General features: G+C 43.1%; 1 protein-coding gene across 1 annotated transcript in view; it reads left to right on the top strand.

Annotated features, from left to right (window-relative positions):
- Positions 1–19,285, top strand: part of GREB1 (growth regulating estrogen receptor binding 1) — a 3,935,532-nt gene that overhangs the window by 2,539,660 nt on the left and 1,376,587 nt on the right. The gene's annotated exons all lie outside the window — the stretch shown is intronic.

Here is a 19,285-nt window from a genome sequence, read left to right as displayed (position 1 = left end):
ACTGTATGTCAATCCCAATTTTATTAACACTTTGTTTTCTGCCCTGCTTAATACTTCAGGGCTATACTTTCTACTTAATAACTTGTTCCTAGCCTTCCCAAATTCATAACCCAGCCTGCCTCGATCCGAACTATTATTCGCTATCCTCAGATATTCACCATATGGCAATGAGGATAACAGATGTGAAGCATGCATACTATCCACTCTAAGAAAATTATTTACAGCAGTAGACTTGGTGAAAGGTCGGCATTCTATGTTGCCTTCCTCACCCATATAGAATTCCAAATTGAAATCCTGGAGTGGAGTGGTTTCTTATTGTGACAGGGAAGGAATCTGTAGGATTTTTCAGCCCTGCCTTTACAGATTATTTAAGGGAGTCTCATCAAAATGTTGGTAAACAGATGTTTAAGAAGAAATGGCAGGGTGGTTCCAAAAAGAATATAGGAACCCCCCCCCCAAAAAAAAAAAATAAAGGACAGTCCAGTAAGTCAGAAAGGTCTATATTAGAAGCACAAACAGTCGGAATGTCAACAACCTCTTGAATCGACATGTATGTGTCGAACGACCATTACAGCAAACAGCCACATCATCGATTTCTTTCCCTTGGAAAGAAATCGATAGGCCAAATACGAAAAACACCATAAACACACACACACACACACACACACACACACCCTAACTAAATATACTAACTACGAGATCGCACTTCGGTGGGGAGAAGGGCAGATTTAACACAAAAGCCAACTGATTTCTTAAAGAAATCGATGATGTGGCCATTCACTGAAATGGTCGTACGACACATACGTGTCGATCAAGAGGTTGTCGACATTCCGACCATTCATGCTTCTAATATAGACCTAGTCGGAATGAAAATTTAAGGGACACCCCCCCTGCAGTCCTTCTTCCCTTCCAGAAAGTCTGAATTGCCACCTTTTTCTTTAGCAACAGATAGTTTCAAACAAATGGATTCTAAAGATCACTCATCAATGTTAAAGATGTTAGTGGGAGGAAATCCCTCCTTTCTAGGGGGTAATTCCTTATTCACCAGCTCAGACTCCTCTATTCCCCCCTTGTCCCTCAACACATAGGTTCATAGGTGTGTACTAGGCTAATGGCCCTGGGGCCTTTACAAGCCTAGCCCATAGAAGTGCCCTGGCATTGTGCCGCCCGTCGTTAGTTCCCAGTGCCTCTATCAAGTAGAGCCACTGGAGTGATCCCCAGGGTGAATTTATTTCCTATCCACTCAGGATTTCTCTTGAAGAGGGCTAGTGAGGTGCTCTGCTTGACATGTATGGGAAGTCTATTCCAGAGTATGGGCAGTCTCTGGGTTATGAACCTGTCCCTCCAGCATGTTCTGTTGATTGTGGTAATGAGATTGAGGTCTCTGGAGCATGTGCTGCGGAGGGATTGGGATTTCTTTAGATGTAGCATTTCTAACAGAGCTGGGTCAGACATGGCTTTGTAAGTCAAGCAGAGATCGCCTCATAGTACACGATATGAGATAGAGAATAGCTGGAGTTTTTTTGAGTCTTTCCGTGTAGGACATGTGTTTAAGGCCTAGGATCCTCTTTGTGAGGTACTTTTGTGGCCACTCCAGCTGTTGCAGGTGTCTAGTGAGGTACATGCCAAATGGGGCATTATACTGTATGATTGATCTAACGGGGAGGAGTAGAGAGAAATGATGACCTCATTCTTCCTGGATACAAAACCCTTGGTAATGAGATGTGACACAGGACTTTTTGACCACAGTGGCAATGTGGTGGTCAAAGGAGAGTTTGCTGTCAGCCTGTGTCCCCAGATATCTTATAACGCCTTCAGTGTTCAGTGGGCTCCCGTCGATGTGGTAAGTAGTGGGAACTGAGTTTTTTCTCAAAGGGGATAACGACGCATATTTTGGCATTAAGCTTAAGGCCATGGTTTCAACACCAGTCATTGGTCTCAGTGAGGCTTTTCTGTAGGATGTCTGCATCACTTGGGGAGTTAATAATGGCTTCCAGCTTGTAGTAGTCTGCGAATTTGGTCAGCCAGAGTCCCTCCATGTTAGCTTGGACTTCTGAGAAGTCAATGCCAAGCAGGAGAGGACCCATGACAGATCCCTGTGGGACCCCACTCATGACTGGTTGGCAGTCTGACTTGGGGTCTGCTACTTTCACACTGTGGGTTCTATCTGTGAGCTAATTTGCAACCCACCTAACAATATAGGGGATGATGCCTAGTTTGCTGAGTTTATCAATAATTCCTGAGTGAGGAATGGTTTAAAATGCCTTGGCCAGTTCGAGGTAGGCTGTATGAACTGCCTTACCTTCATCAACCACTCTGATGACTGACTCAAAGAAGTCAAGCAGGTTGAGCAAGCATGATCTACCTTTCACAAAACCAAATTGCGTGGGATCTAGAGTTTGGAGATTCCCTACATCCTTATTAATTAGGTCCATGATGATGCACTCCATAGCCTTACATATCTGACTCATCAGGCTAATGGGGCGATAATTTCCAGGGTCAGTAGTCGCTCCTCCTTTATGGAGAGGGATGACAGTAGCAGTGTGCCATTCGTTAATGACAAAGCCTGAGGTGAGACTGTGAGTGAACAGAGCACACAGATGTGGTGCCAGTTCACTTTGTAATTCATGTAGAACACAGCCAGGGATATTGTCGGGTCCCATGGAAGCTGTATTCTTGGCCTTAGACAATGCAGCATTTACATGTGCTGCAGTAATGCTTGGTGTCTGGCATTCTTTCGATATTGAGATTGGTCCTTTGGGGGGGGGAGAGGGGTAAAGTTGGCACTGAATCTGTCGGCCAGTATGTTGGCAATATCTGTTGACTTAGTATAGGAGGTACCTTTGTGCAGTAACTCAGAGCAAATCTGGGTATTGCCATGGAGATTCTTGATATAACTATAGAAGGCTGTGTATTTTTTTTTTTAGTGTCTGCCGTAGTTTTGCCTTTATAGCTGGCTTTGGAGGTTTTGATGAGGGATCTCTACTTTTCGTTGAGGCTAAGGGAATTTTTCCAGTCTTGGGATGTCACCTTTTTCTGCAACAGTTTCTTCCTTCTGTTGTAGAGTTTATTAACTCATTAACCCCGAATACCACCTCACAGCACCTTTGTGCTTACATCCGAGCACGCTGTGAGATGGTAATAATTGTATGCAGTTACGCCAGAGTCCCTTCCTGAAACGCATCTAACTTTACAGCCATATTGTAACTCCACTGTTAAAAAAATAAGTTGAAAAAGTACCTGAACTTTTTCAGGTACTTTCTCAACTTATTTTTCAGTGTGGAGTTACCTGATCTTTATAGTTGACTTTTCGGAGAAAATCGCCATTGGGTACAAGTAACTGCAGTAAGACAAGTCTGTTAACATTGTGAGAGGTGGCAGTCAATTGGATTATTGAGTTGCTGCCGCTGTGCAAAGTTTGTTTTTTTTTTTTAGTACTGTGTCATCAAAGCCATATCTGTCCCTATGTTTTGGCCTGTGTCAGACTGATCTAGAAAACTACAGCATTGACTTCAGTAGTAATAGAGAGACGTAGCTTGTATTTCTTTGGTTATGCACATTCTTAGATGCAGTGTATTTTTTCCAGCAATATGTATATTGTGGTCCTGTTGTGTTACAGCCATGTGTGTTGATTGTTGATCAGACAGATTTTCCCCAGAGCCGTCAACTTGGCTGTAAGCGTTAAGCAGATGCAACCTTATTATTACAATTCTAATGACAGTAGATTCCGAATACTTGTATGCACATGTGACATTATACTCCTTATTGTTTCTTCATACAGCGTAGCCTACAGTCGATGTGATGATCTTTTTATGGGTACATAATTTCTGTTTTTATTTTGAGAAAAGTAATTCCCTAACCTAACCACACATCACTACTTTTTGGAATTGAACATGATGTGCATATTGATGGTGTTACATGTTCCCTTGCAGCTTCACAACAGAAACCCCCTTGAACTGAGTATTTTGTTAATATTTTTTGATTTGTAAAGCTCGGTGATAAAATAAATTTATTGTATTCCTGAGTAAGAATATTGACCCCGTGGCTGGTCAGCTACATGTATACATGATCCTTTGTATTAGTAATGCTGGGGTTGTTAACTTGTAAGTGATGGTTGCAATACTGCTCTGTTAAACCTTTTTAGCATTAGAATTAGTATGTAAATGTTAGAGCAAACATCGAGTGTAAGGTGCAAGGGTTGGCAGTGTGGTACTGGCTTCATAAATGAATGCTGATCTGCATTTGCGGTCTCACTGAAGCACTAACGCACCTGGTAATTTAATTGTAGCAAACAGCTACAATTTTAAATACTATTTTAATCTTTATCTTGGTGGAGAAGAGGTATTTTCTTTTTTTTTACAGAGCACATGATGCTTTAGTTACAATAGTGGGCAAAGCCCTAAAATCAGGAAAATTTTTAAATATAATTCATTTAAAAAAGTTAATGAAACAGATTTTGCATGAACATGCATTTTTGAAGAGTATTATCAGCCACATTGACTAAGTGTAATTCTCATTAATAAATGAGAATGATAAAATCACAGATATTTTACAAGCAATGGGGATGATACTGTAATGTTCTGTGCCAGTCACCTCTGTCACAGCTCTCAACTTTTTTGCTCAGCAGTCAGGGCAAAGTGATGGTGGAAAGACCCAAATCAGAAACAATGTTTTGATATTACTCTAATGATGTTGATAGGCAAAATCAGATGCAGTTGAAAGGTCTTTTATTGCCATAGTATATTCTGATAGTGTTGTAGTTTACTTCTGCTGAATTCCATGTAACTTGATTGAGCACTACCTCTAAGGTAGTTATTGGTGAATGCAAATATACTTTTCTGTTGTACAGCTGATGCTTAGCAAGGGAAAAAGTCTGTTTAAATTACAGCTTGTTTATTTTCATTTAAGTATAATTAATTTAATTGAAATGGCATTGATCCCCAAAAAACTTTTTTCCAGTGCCATTGCCTTTTGTAACTCACTTACTTGTAAAATGCTATTAATGTCATTGGGGTGATAATATTTCAATATTTGCATAGTAAAGTATTTTTTAAATATTTGCTTTGTAATGCTAAAGGATATGTTACGATCATCTTGAATTTGAAGTAGGAATCTGACTTTCTGGACTTTCTGGACAGTAGTAGCATGTTCACATATTTTTGACTGCTGTCTTTCCATTAGTGTTTGCTTATAAGGATGGTACTTCTTGACAGCTACTTTATTTATTCATTTATTTAATTGGATTGGATTTACATTTGATTACTGACTGTACAAATTAATTTTTAATGCATTTTATCATTGTTGTCTAGTAGGGAAGCAAAATGCTTCTGGTTTACTTATTTTACATTGCTGACCAGTACTGCTTTTATTTATTTGCATTTGTTTACTGAAAAAGTCTATATGGGTTAAAAAAAAAAAACTTTTCACTGGAGACCCTGGGGAGAAAAGCTCCATGACCCAAGGAATTACAGACCAATAAGTCCAACCAGCTTCATATGCAAAGCCATGGAAAGACTTATCATGGAAGTAATAAATTAAGAATCTCCAAACACTGGACTCTTCTCAGTTTGGATTTGTCAAGGGCAGTTCATGCTTACTTATACTGGTGTATTTTTTTGAAAAGGTCATCAAATTAATGGAAGATGACAAAACTGTAAACACCACATACCTCAACCTGACGAAAGCTTTTGACACAATCACCACTCAAGAATAGTTAAAAAGCTAAATAAATTGGAAATAAATGATGCTAATCAAAGCAGAAAGCAGATGTTCTTCGTGTTTCACTGCTGCGGTCATCACACTTGGGTTATCTGCCTTCAGGTAGCCCTCAGTCGGCCTGAATACCAGAGTCTTAGTATTTCTGCATCAGATGTTGTCGCTTCTTTCATGATGTCAGGTCGTCAGGGGTATAAAAAGAGGCAGCCGGCGCCATTATATCAGTCTTTCTTACCGAGGAGGAGCCCGAAGCAGAAGCAGTTCACAAGTGCTGAAATTTTCGTTTTTCGAGTTGATAATCCTGAAGTCTTCTAAAGCTAAGTACCCTGTTGGGGATCCTTTTTTCTTGCTCTAACCGAAGTCAGAAAAATTTAACAATTGTCTTGCTTGTGGAAAGCAAATACCTCACAGAGATTTTCATTCTTACTGCGTCACCTGTTTAGGTCCAGACCATGACATCCCTCGCTGTTGGTTTTGTGCCTTGTTTAACGCTTGAACCATTTGTCGTCGGGCTAATTTTGTTACTAAATCTTTTTACTCTCAATCTCCATATTCCAAAATGGCTTTGGTAAGCCATCCAACTACCGATCTTCCGAAAAAACGTAAGGATAAAGACAGACCACATTGGTCCAAAACTGCCGACGGCACTTCCGTTAAGCTAGTCACCAGTCCGCCTGTACTCAGTGAGGCGCCTTTGCAGCCTCTGATGCCTGCTTCTTTGGATTCGCAGGCCTCTGCTGAGACCCATTCGGAGTCCGGTATTCCGCAAGATGCTTCTTCGACAATGGAACCAGCAGATGTCTCTACCTTGGATGGGTCCGGAGCTGCTGTGCAGGCACCATCTTAGGAGGGTGTTTTCCGACCTACCGATGTTTGAATCAAACCGACTTCTTTTTTTAGCCAAAACTACTGAGTTTCTTAGGCCCAGAGTACGCACTACGCCTAGAAAACTGATGACCAAAGCACATTCACAGGCCCCCATGCCACCAAAACAAATGCTTGGAATAGAGGAAGACCTTATAACGCTAATAAGGGGAAGCCAGCCTTCCCCTGCTAAGAAACAAATAATTCAGTTGCCTTCAGATTCTACAGACCAGGATTCCGACAACTCTGACCTTTCTGATTATCAGGACATGCCCTTATCAGCCTATGAGGATTCAGATGCAGATGAATCCATTCCCTTTGCCACCCCTCCAAAGGATTTCTCTTTTGGTGAAACCCTGCATACTTTGAGAGCATTTCCATTGGGAATGCCAAGACTATCCTCAGTCCAGAGACTCAGAATTTTTAGAGCTACCTCAGCACAGCCCTTTAGCTATTCCCCCTGTCCTGGATGTTGTGGATGATGTTTTCATGGTGTACAGTCTTAATCCAGACACCTTACCTCCTAGGCCCCTAGGAAACCTGACAGGTACTACAGAGCACCTGATTCCCACCAGTTTCTTTTCAAGAGTCCTACTGCTGATCCAGAGATAATTTCCCAGGGACCTAAAGGTATTAAGGCTACTACAGCCAAAAATCCTACCCCTTTGGACAGGGATTCCAGGGCTTTAGACAGATGGGGTAAGAAGGTATGTACCTTTGCAACTCATGCTATCAGGGCATTGAATTGCCAGTTTCACATGCTGAAGTATCAGCAATATGTTATGGAACTCAAACAAAAAATGGTAATATTTCCAGATTGTGCAGAAAATAAAGAAGATTTGCAAGAGCTTATACATTCTGCAAACCAAGTTAGTAAGCATACTTTGCAGTGTGGTTTTGATGCCCTAGAAGCATCTTGCAGGGCTGCAGTCACTGGCTCTGTACTGAGAAGACATGCTTGGCTGAAGGAGCAGACCTTGCCAGATCATGTCAAATCCAAATTACTAGACGCCCCTTTAAATAAGGATGTTTTGTTTGGCACCAAAGCAGAAGAAGTTCTTAAAAAGATGGAAGAAAAAGCTAAATCTATCCAAACTGTTAAAGAATTCTTACAAGTGCAACCACCTCGATTCAGTAGGCATTGCCCTTCAAAACACTGGTCCTTTCCGTCCCCCTCCAGGCCTTCCCAAACAAGACCCAGGGGAAACAGACTACCCAGACTACAGTCTCAGGGTATGCAGAGATTTGACCAATGGAGTGCTCCCACCCCTAAAACAGGGAGTGGCAAGCCACCTTCATATGAAAAAAGTTCACAATGACTTCTCAGCTGTACTTCCAAGCCCTGCCCAATTGCTTGTGCCCCTAGGAGGAAAACTTGCCCTTCATGCAAAAAACTGGATGTCCATCACTCGGGACTGTTGGGTCCTCAACATTGTATCCCAGGGGTACAAATTTTATTTCTATTCACTGCCAACCCAAAGCGGGTTTCCAGACCTTCCTCCAAACCAGTGGGCAGAGGCTGAAAACCAAGTTCTTTCCCTGCTCAACATCAGAGCTGTTCAGCCAGTTCCAGCAGAACAAAGGGGTCAGGGTTTCTACTCCAGACTATTCCTGGTACCCAGGAAAGAGGGCTGTTTGTGCCCAATCCTGGATCTTTCAATTCTCAACACCTTCCTGGTGATCCCAAAATTCAAGATGCTTACCCTGCAACAGATTCTCCCTATATTAGACAAGGATGCCTGGTTAGTCACACTAGACTTAAAAGAAGCTTATCTGGACATCCCCATCATGGAATCATGCAGGAAATATCTACGTTTCAGGGCAGGATCTATGCATCATCAGTGCTCTGCACTTCCCTTTGGCTTATCTACTGCGCCCATCATATTCACAAAATGCCTTGTTCCAGTCAGTGCATACTGCAGGCAGAGAAATGTCCAAATTTACCTGTACTTGAACGACTGCCTGATTCAGGCGGACAGCCAGGAATTGCTTCTTCAGCACCTGGCATTTGTAAAAAGCCTTCTCACTTCATTGGGGTACACCATCAATGAAAAGAAATCACAACTGGTGCCCAGTCAAAAGATTGAATACCTGGGAGCAAGCTTGGACACAACTTCCCAGATGGCATTTCTCACTTCAGAAAAACAGGTCTGTCTGACAGACTACTTCAAGCAAATGGCCACCAGAACCCAGCTACTGCAAGCCCTAGGGTTCATGGCCTCATGTATTCTGCTAATTCCATATGCAAGACTGCATATGAGGAAACTTCAGTGGTACTTCAAAAGTCTTTGATGTCAACATTCACAGGACCTGAAAACAGTCATTCCTATCATACCTTGTCTGAGGGCAGAGTTCCTTTGGTGGGCAGAAGCATGCAACCACAACAAGGGACTGCATTTTACTCTACCCCATGGCGCCCAAACCCTGACCACAGACACATCAGACTATGCATGGGGGCCCACATGGCTGGCAAATGCATTCAGGGCCACTGGAGCCCAAGCCAAATTATCCTGCACATCAACCAAAGGAGATGCTAGCTGTACAGAATACTCTGACAGCTTTCAGATACCTAATCCTTCCAGGACAACTGCAGATAAAAACAGAAAGCACCACAGTTATGTGGTACATAAACAAGCAGGAAAGAATCCATTCTTACCCACTCTACAGGTTAGCCATGACTCTGTGGAGCACAGCTTTGGACAACCAAGTCTGTCTACAAGATCAGTTCCTGCCAGGGAAACAAAATTCACGGGCAGATGACTTAAGCAGAAATCTCCTAGTCCCACACGAGTGGAAATTGGAGCCCAGCACCTTCAACCTTCTGATCCAGAGGTGGGGGACCCCATAGGTGGACCTCTTTGCCTCCCTCCACAACCACCAGTTAAGCAAATTCTGCACCAGGAAGCTCACAGCTGGGCCTGGAAGGTGGATGCCCTATCCTTTCAATGGGAAAACCTCTCAATCTATGCCTTTCCCCCTCTGCCCCTTCTCTCAAGAGTACTACTCAAGATTAAAGAAAACAGGCCAAGGACAATTCTGATTGCCCCGGAATGCCCACACCAGCACTGGTACCCCTCCTGTGCAGCCTGACAATGGTGCTACCCTGGCACCTCCACCAGACCCTACCGTGCTGTCACAGCAGGAGGGACAGTTTTTGCATCCACAATTGCAAACCCTAAATCTTGCAGTCTGGCTTATTCCTTGAATACTCCACCAGCAACCCTAAGTAAACAGGTGCTGGACATCATTCTTGAAGTCAGAAGGCCTAGTACTAGGCAATCCTATGTAGAAAAGTGGATTCAGTCTAAAGGAAAGGACACAGCAGTGCCCTCCTTACCTCTAATCCTGGATTACCTGTCAGAGCTACTCCACAGAGGCCTATCCTCTCTTGGAAAACAGCCTTGCTGCTAGCCATCCCTTCAGCTAGAAGAGTGTTTGATCTGCAGGCACTGATGGCTGTGGAACCCTTTATTATTTTCCATGCTGACAGGGTTTCCCCCAGGACTAACCCGTCCTTTATGCCTAAGGTGGTTCCAGTGTGGCCCTAAACCAATCCATCCATTTGCCAACCTTCTTCCCTAACCCTCAGAATAAAGGGGAAATTATTCTGCACTCTTTTAACATGCACAGACAGCTCAAGTTCTACCTTAATAGGACTAAGCCTTTCAGAAAATCTGACCAGCTGCTAGTCAGCTTTGCAACAGGGGCAGAGGGCAAGGTCATTTCTAAAGAAACCATTTCCAAATGGATAGCACACTGCATTAATTTCTGTTGCAAGCACCACGGAAAACCAACCCCTCAGGGGGGTCAGAACACATTCCACTAGGGCTACTTCTACCCCTACAGCATTTCTCAGGGGAGTCTCTACCAGGGACATTCTGGAAGCTGCAACCTGGAGTTCTGTACACACCTTCAACAAGCATTACCACTTACCTATATTTTCCAAATCCAGGGCAGGATTTGCTACAGCAGTCTTTTAGGGCCTACTAGCCAGCCCTAACTCTTCTTGACTGCCTCCACCCTTCCTCAGCTTTGGAATCAACCCAAGTGTGATGACTGCAACAGTGATGCACGAAGAACATAGTACAGTTGTGTACACTTATCAAAAATGTAGATGTTAGAGTGTATTCACTGTTGCAGTCCTGATTTCCCTCCCTCCAGCCCCTGATTTTCTGTATCTTTCTATCTCTCCTCTCTATGGCTATTCCTAATGGTATTGGTATTTACTTTTTACTGGTGGTGGTTTCCACACCATATACTAGCTCCCAATATGGTGGCTCCTGACATGTGTGGCAAGAAAAATTGATGTAACGGCTTCAGCTGCCTGTTTTTATACCCCTGACGTCATGGAAGAAGCAGAGCATCCGATGTAGAAATACTAAGACTCTGGTATTCGGGCCGATTGAGGGCTACGTGCAGGCAGATAACCCAATTGTGATGACTGCAACAGTGAATACACTCAGACATCTACATTTATGGTAAATGTAGACAACTGCATTTTCTATATTTGGTATTTCCCATGGTATATCAATGTATTTCTTATTCTGAAGTTGATTTCAGTCATTTTCATAGGATTCATAAGAATTTTATGGTAAATGACTTCCTTGACCATTTATACTTTGCCAGTACCCCCACTTAATAACACACTTTCTTACAAGATAATAGTGAATGCCTACTCAACAGGTTATGTGCAGCAATTATTACTTGTGTCTGAGCATGGAGAACGTTGCGGTAGTGAAATGCAGGTCATTGTCACATAATAAGTGGAGTTAGAAAATAGCACTGACTCATTCTCACTTTTCAGGTAAAACTCTTAGCAGCTGTCACTGTAATTCACTTAAGTAAAAGTTATCACATTGATGAGTGCACAAGCAAGACTTGGGTTGTCTATGTGGAGTCATTTCCAGCCACCCCACCCCCACCACCCCCAGTTTCTTTCTGTCATTTTCACAATTTGTTTGATACACAGTAAAGTAACCTTTGTGGTTATATGCTTCATATTTTTGTGAACTACTGCAATTGAACATACCATGTAGTAATGTCCTGTATGACAGTCACTATACAGTTTTCTATGCATGGTTTCAAGGGTACCACTCCGATGCCTTCAGTCCCTCCCCAAAAGGCCACCCGCAAAAAGAAAGTGTCTTGGTTACGTCTTTTTCTTTTCTCGTGTGCCCTTTCACTCTCCCTCCACTCTGGTACAGTAAATGTATGTAGGTCAGGGCAAGAAATATTGCATTATTTGCGTCCTTGATTCCTTATGTCCATTACTGAATGGACTCATGTAAAGAGCAAAGGCAGAGGTAAGGCAGGCTGCTGACAGTGAAGGAGGTTGTGAGACAGTAGTGGTATCAGCAGTCTGAGTGGGTACCTAGCACAGATGTCAGACACATCAGATGCCCTCGAGTGCCACTGAAGTCCCATGCTTGTCCTGGGTTCATTAGTGGATCTTTACCCTGCTTTTTCTCTTTACATGTGCCCTGTATGTCGCTGTTTGTCAGTACCCATTCAGCAGTATGTTGGCTACACCAAGAATGTGTATGTTTACAGTGATACCTGTCTACTACTGAGTGTGTGTATGAACTGCTGGTTTTCAGGTTGTTAGGACTCAGGTTATGCAAATTATGATTTTTTTCATATTTTGGTAAATAACTTTGCTAGGGGGCATGTAATTGTGCCAAGTCATACCTCATTTTGAAGACAGTGTTAGTCCTGACATGATGAAAGAACTGTGTCTGTATGATGTTCACATGTACAGATATCAGTTTATTTTAGGAATAAGTTTATGAAAATTATGATTTTTTTTTTATATTTTAGCGAATGACTTTGCAAAGGAAAGATATCAATGTGCTAAGTAATACCTCATTTTGAAGAGTGTTAGTCCTTACAACATGGTAAACAATCTTTGCCCATGCACTCTACACATGTACATATATCAGTTTGTTTAGGGCTTATGTTATGGAAATTATGATTTTTTTTCATATTTTGGTAAATAACTTTGCAAGGTAGCATGTCAGTGTGATAAGTAATACCTCTTTTTGAAGACAGTATTAATAGTTACGACATGGTAAAAGAATTGTGTTTGTATGCTGTACACATGTACAGATGTCAAAGTTTGTTTAGGACTTAGGTTATGAAAATAATTATTTTTTTCATATTTTGGTAAATAACCCTGTGAATGAGCATGTCAATGTGCCAAGTAATACCTCATTTTGAAGACAGTATTACTTCTTACAACATGGTAAAATAACTGTCTGTGCTCTGTACACATGTACAGATATCATAGTTTGTTTAGTCTTGTAGGATTATGAGAATTATACATTTGCATTATTTCTCATTATTATGTCCATATCTTTGTAAGGGAGCATGGTGACAATACAAATTATGCACCATTTTGAAACTGACATCGAGCCACACAACTTGTACACTATGTAGTCTGTCTGTTGATAGATATTATGCTTTATCAGTTATGAGAAATATCATATTTCTGTGAATATCTCAGTAAAGGAGTATCAGACAGTAATGGTTAAGGTATTATTTTAAAGCTGACATTCATACAAACAAATTAATTACAAATTTTATGGGTCTACATGGCACATTCACCAAGATATTGTGATTTGTTTTCCAAAAGGGTAAAACATATGCACAATATCCGCATTCCCTGACAAATATTTAATAATGACTTAGATAAGCACTATCAGCATTTACACTGTTGGAAAGCTCAGTGTCTGTTGAACAACTTCACATTTACATTTTTAGTCTAGCTATTATAGGTTCATAGGTTCATAGGTTCATACTAGGCTATCTGCCCGAGGGCATTTATAAGCCTAGCCCATCGTTTTGTGGCTTACGCCACCCCTTTAGTATGGGGAACTATACCCATTATTTTGCTGTGCCTCTGTCGAGCAGTGACACTGAGGTAATCCCTGGGGTATATCTGCGATCTCCCATCCATTGGTCAAGATTTCTCTTGAACAAGGCCAGCGAGGTGCTCTGCCTCACATATACCGGGATTTTGTTCCACAGCATAGGGAGTCTTTGGGTGATGAATCTATCCTCCAGCACGTCCTATTAATGGTCGTGTCGAGGTTTGAGTCTCCGCCTTTGTGACTCTGATGGATCTAGATTTTTGAGGTGAAGCATATTCATCAAATCTGGGTTTGACATGGCCTTATATGTTAGGCAAAGGTCACCTCTGAGCAAGCGGTGGCGACTGAATAGAGCTGGAGTTCTTTCAGTCGGGCAGCATAGGACAGATTTTTGAGACCCTTTATCCTTTTGGTGAGGAACTTTTGTGGCCTCTCCAGCTGCTGCAAGTGTCGGGTCAGATACATTCCGAATGGGGCATTGTACTCAATCATTGGTCTGATGAGTGATGAGTAAAGGGAGACCATGACCTCCCTTGATCTAGATGAGAATCCCTTCATGATAAGGTGGGCAATGTAGAAGGTCTTTCTAACTACTTTAGCTACATGGATGTCGAATGACAGACTACTATCAACCTGGGTCCCCAGGTCTCTGATAACTTCTTCTGTGCTCAGTGGATTGCCACCTATTTGGTAGATAGGGGTAACCTTGTTCTTCCCGAAGGGTATGACTATGCATTTTTTGGCATTTAACTTTAGGCCATGGCTCTGGCACCAGTTATCCGTTTCTGTAAGACCCTTCTGTAGGATATCTGTGTCAGATGTGTTTTCTACTATGGCGCCCAGTTTGCAGTCATCTGCAAACTTTGTCAGCCATAACCCTCCTGTGTTTGCTTGTACTTCGGAAAAGTAGATGCCAAACAAGAGTGGGCCCAGGACTGAGCCCTGTGGGACACCACTTGTGACGGGCTTTGAGTCTGACATGGCGCCAGCAACTCTGACCCTGTGGGTTCTGTCACTCAGCCAGTTTGCAACCCATCTTGTGATGTATGGGTTAACATTTAAGCTGATGAGTTTTTCAATGATACACGAGTGGGGAATTGTATCGAAGGCCTTCGCCAGATCGAGGTAGGCTGTATGGACTGCCTTTCCCTCGTCAATGGCTTTGGTGACTGTTTTGAAAAAGTCAACCAAGTTTAAAAGGCATGATCTGCCTTTGACAAAGCCAAACTGGGTTGGATCCAAAGTCTGCAAATTCCCTATGTCTTTATTTATGAGGTCCATTATGATCCTCTCCATGGCTTTGCAGATAAGGCTTGTCAAGCTAATGGGCGGTAATTTCCAGGATCAGTGGAGGCACCGCCTTTGTGAAGTGGGACCACAGTTGCTGTGCGCCACTCCCTGGGTACGTATCCAGAGGTAAGACTTTGATTAAACAGCTGTTCTAGCTGTGGGTTTAATTCCTCATTGAGTTCGTGGAGCACACAGCCGGGGACACCATCTGGTCCCATGGATGCTGTGTTTTTGCTTTGGAGAGCAGTTCTCACTTGGGCGTTGGAAATTTTTGGGGGCTGCAATCATTTGGTATAGATATCTCTCCTTTTGGGGGGGAGAAGTTTGCACTGAACCTATCAGCCAGTATGTTGGCAATGTCTGTAGGATCAGTAATCTTCACATCATTTTGAACTAGTTCAGAGCATATCTGGGAGTTTCCTCCCAGGTTTCTAACATAGCTAAAGAAGGCCTTATGATTGTCTTTTGAGTCTTTAGCTATTTTTCTCTCAAAATTTGCTTTGGATGATTTTATGAGAGCTCTTAGTTTTTTACTTATAGTGATCAAGGGTGTCTTACCTTTTAAGGATTTTGTTCTATCTTGTAGTAGCTTCCTTCTTTTGTTGTAGAGTTTGTTTATGGCTGGGGTCCACCAGACTGGACGCATGCCTTTGGTACAAAGAGTCTTTGTTTTGTTTGGGATTGCCTTATCCATGCAGTCCTGCAGGTGCTGGTAGAAGGCATTTGTAAGTGATTCAGCGGCTTGAGTACTGTTTTCCGCCAGCTCGGGGCCTTAAAGGAGATCACACTAGTCTTTAGAAGTGTGAAGTCGGCTTCGAGAAGTTCTTTACTGTGGTCTTTTTATTTCAGGTGGGGTGGGATGAGGACCTCCAGTGAGATTAGTTTGTGATCTGATCTCACCAGTGAGGGGTATACTTCGGTGTTGAACATTGTGCTCCCATGTTCGTGATGATGAGATCAAGTATGCTATCTCCTCTTGTGGGGATGGTGACTAGTTGTTCCATGGCATTTGAGTTTATGAATTCCAGGAACTTTTGGGCTAGGGTGTTTGAGCTTGAGTAGTGTTCCCAGTCTATATTAGGGTAATTGAAGTCACCTAGTATGATGGTGTTTGGTGATACATTTATCCCTCTAGTGTTTTCAGGAAGGCCATGTGAGGTTCCTGAGTTTGTGAGGGTGGCCTGTAACATGCTACGATTTGCAGAGCAGTCTTGCCTATGGTTAATTGCACCTGGATGGTTTCCGATGCATCGCGTTGCCACCAGTCTTGAGGTGTGGGTGTCCTTGATGAATATGGATACCCCCTCCTTTCTTGGTATTGTCCGGATTTTGGGGCCGAACGCATGGTATGAGGTAAAACCTGATAGTGCTGGGGTGCTCTCAGGAGCCTTGAACCAGGTTTCTGTCACAGCACAGACATCGATGTTCTCCATACTGAGAAGGGCCTCGAGTGCGTGCATTTTGAGATTTAGACTTCTGGCATTGAGCAGCATTACCCTTAGTTTTTTTCCTTTTTTGTGTTCTAGGGTGGTAGGTTTAGAATTTGAGCCTTGCCTAAAAGGCACTATGGGGGTGGCAAGAGCCTTTGCCAATATCCGGAATCCCAGGGTGACAGGTGCAAGCCGTCCTTGAGCAGCGTGGCTTGTCCAGCATGTCATCCCAGGCAGACAGACACTGGATCCCTTTGAATGACACCAGAAATTAAGCCAATTGTTAAAGCTGATCATCTTATCTCTGTATTGTGGCATCATTCTTGGTGAAGGTAGGATACTGCTCAAGGTCAGGGTCATACCTGCCTGGGCTACATAATCAGAGAGCTCCTCAATGTCTCTTTTCATGTAGTCCAAGGAGGTACGTCTCAGGTCGTTTACACCAGCGTGGACAATGACTGAGTCATATTTGTACCTGCTGTTGAGAGACCTGAGTGCTTGCGTTATGTGGCGGATTCTAGCGCCCGACAGGCAGCTTACTGTGACCCTCTCCTTACTCAGTCTGGTGAGCGGGACGTCACTGTGTCTGACTATGGAGTCACCAATGACTAGTGTGTCTGGCATTGTGTTTGGCCTTAAGGGCTGTGACTCTTTGACACTCTGACTGTGAGGTCTATGTGTTTCAGGTGTTTTGTGCTGAGGTGGTGGTTGTTTGGGTGTCTGCTTTGGTGGCCTCTGCTGTTTTGGTAGATTTTTGATCAGAGCCTCCGAGTATGTCTTTGTGTGTTTATGTGTATGATTTGAGGTTGTGATGGTACTATGTGAGACTGGGTCTATAGTGTGTGTGGTAACCTTCTCCTCCTGACTGGTCTTGCCAGTCCTATGTTGAGAGAGCTCAGCCTCCAGTTTGGCAGATAGTTGCATCTCTCACATGTATTTGTGTTTTGTGGGAGGAGGAGAGGGTTGTCTGTGTACATGAGGCAATTGTAACATTGCCTCAATATTCCCAGGTTCACCAGTTGAGCAGGAGAGGATACTAGCAACTGATCCCTCGACATGCTAGAAGGACTAGACAAAAATACTTTGAAAGAGATTCCGGGGGACGTGGGTGGCTGAGAAATGGGGGTTTGGCTTTTTTGGGGTGCTATCTATAAGAGTGCCGTATCAAGGAAATAAGTACTGTAGGACCAAGTGCTAGGATAAACAGATAGAGAATAGTCTACTTGGAGTCAAGTAGAGATGATCTTTTTAGTTATAGGATACGCTGATTAGATGTTTATGTTTAAAGAGTTATGGACATTTGTTTTCTATATGGTATTACAAATGGACTGAGCTCAGGCTGCACTGTTGTTCCTATGGTGGAAGTTAGCAGGCAGCATTTTTTGAGCTGTTGTGAAGTGAATGAGTTAATGGCAGGGGACCACCAGATTGGCATCCTTTTTTTGAAGGAGTGTGTCTTGGTTCTGTTGGGTATGGCTAGTTCCATGCATTTATATACATGTTCGTACAGTGCATTGGTGTAGAGTTCGGCAGCTATGCATCTATTTTCCATTGATATGGGTGCTGTGAAGTTAGCCACTTCTTTTTTTTAGGAGTCCAAACTCAGCTTTGGAGAAGTTTTCCGTGGTGGATACCTTTGCAGGGGGTGTGGGTGAGATGTGAATTTCCATGGTGATTAGTTTGTGGTCGGATCTAACCAGGGAGGAATTGACTATTGGAGCAACGGTTGCCCATGTTAGCATTAACCAGGTCAAGGATGTTGCTTTATCTAATGGGGGTAAGAATGAGCTCGTCCATGGCATTGGAATTGATGAATTCCAGGAAGCGTTGGCCGGTGCATTGGTGCATGAGTAGGTTTCCCAGCTGATGGAAGGATAGTTGAAGTCACCTGTTATGAAAGTGCTGGATTGGATTTTAATAGTTTCCAGGGTGCTTAGGAATGTGGAGTGAGTCTTGAGACATGGTTGGGGGCCTATAGCAGGCTACGACCTGAATCTCAGTCTTACCCAATGTTAGTTGTACCTGGAGTATCTCAGATGTGTTATGCTAGTCTACTAGTCTGGAGGTGTGCATATCCTTTATAAATATGGAGACACTACTGCCTTAGGAGCTTCGGTCCATGTTCTGGGCCAAAAGGTGTGAAATGAGTTGTAGCCTGGTAGTGCAGGGGTGCTTTCTGCTGCTTTAAACCAGGTCTCCATTACAGCACAAATGTCGATGTTCTCCATTTTGAGGAGTACTTCGAGCGAGTGCATCTTGAGTTTTAGACTTCTAGCATTGAGCAGCATGACCCTCAGATTACATTTATATCTGTTACGGTGGTAATTTGGTCTTTGGAACACCGCCTAAAAAAGGCACTACAAGGGTGGCAAGAGCCTTAGCCAGTACCAGGAAACCCAGGGGAGACAGAAGCAGGCCTTCTCTGGCAAAGCATCGAGGTCTGTCAGTCATGTCATCCCAAGGAGACAGATACTGGATCCCCTTAGAATGACACCAGAAACTTAGTCAATTGTTGAAGTCGATAATTTTCTGTTTGTACTGTTGTATCATTCTGGGCGATGGTAGGATGCTGCTCAGGGCTAGGGTCATACCTGCCTGGGCTATAATCCGAGAGCTTCACCATGTCTCTTTTCATGTAGTCTAGAGAGGTGCATCTCAGGTCATTCACGCCCACATGGACAATGACAGAGTCATACTTGTACTTGTTGTGGAGTGACCTGAGTGCATGTTTTATCTGTTGGATTCTGGCACCTGATAGACAGCTGACTTGTTACCTTCTCCTTATTCAACCTAGTGAGTGGGACATCAGTGTGCCTCGTGATTGAGTCACCTATGATTATTGTATTGGGCAAGCTGTTTTGCCTTAGAGGCTTAGGTTGAGAAGCACACTGTGTAGGTGAGCTATGTGTCTTGCGGTTTCTGCTGTGTTGTGGTGGTCGAGTGTGTTTCTGCCTTGGAGGTCTCTGCTGTTTGGGTAGATTTCTATTGAGAGTCCGCGAAGGTGGGTGGTGTGGTTTGTGTTTTTGTGTGAGGGCTGTGATGGTGGGTGTTCTGGATGTCTATGTGGTCCATGTGCTGCGGTGCAGGTGTTGACCTTCTCCTGTTGACAAGCTATTC

This window comes from Protopterus annectens, chromosome 1.part1 (genome assembly GCF_019279795.1).
Source record: "Protopterus annectens isolate FY-2018-M chromosome 1.part1, PAN1.0, whole genome shotgun sequence".
NCBI lineage: Eukaryota > Metazoa > Chordata > Ceratodontiformes > Protopteridae > Protopterus > Protopterus annectens.
The sequence above is the reverse complement of the archived record's forward strand: the minus strand, read 5'-3'. Positions and strand labels throughout refer to the sequence as shown.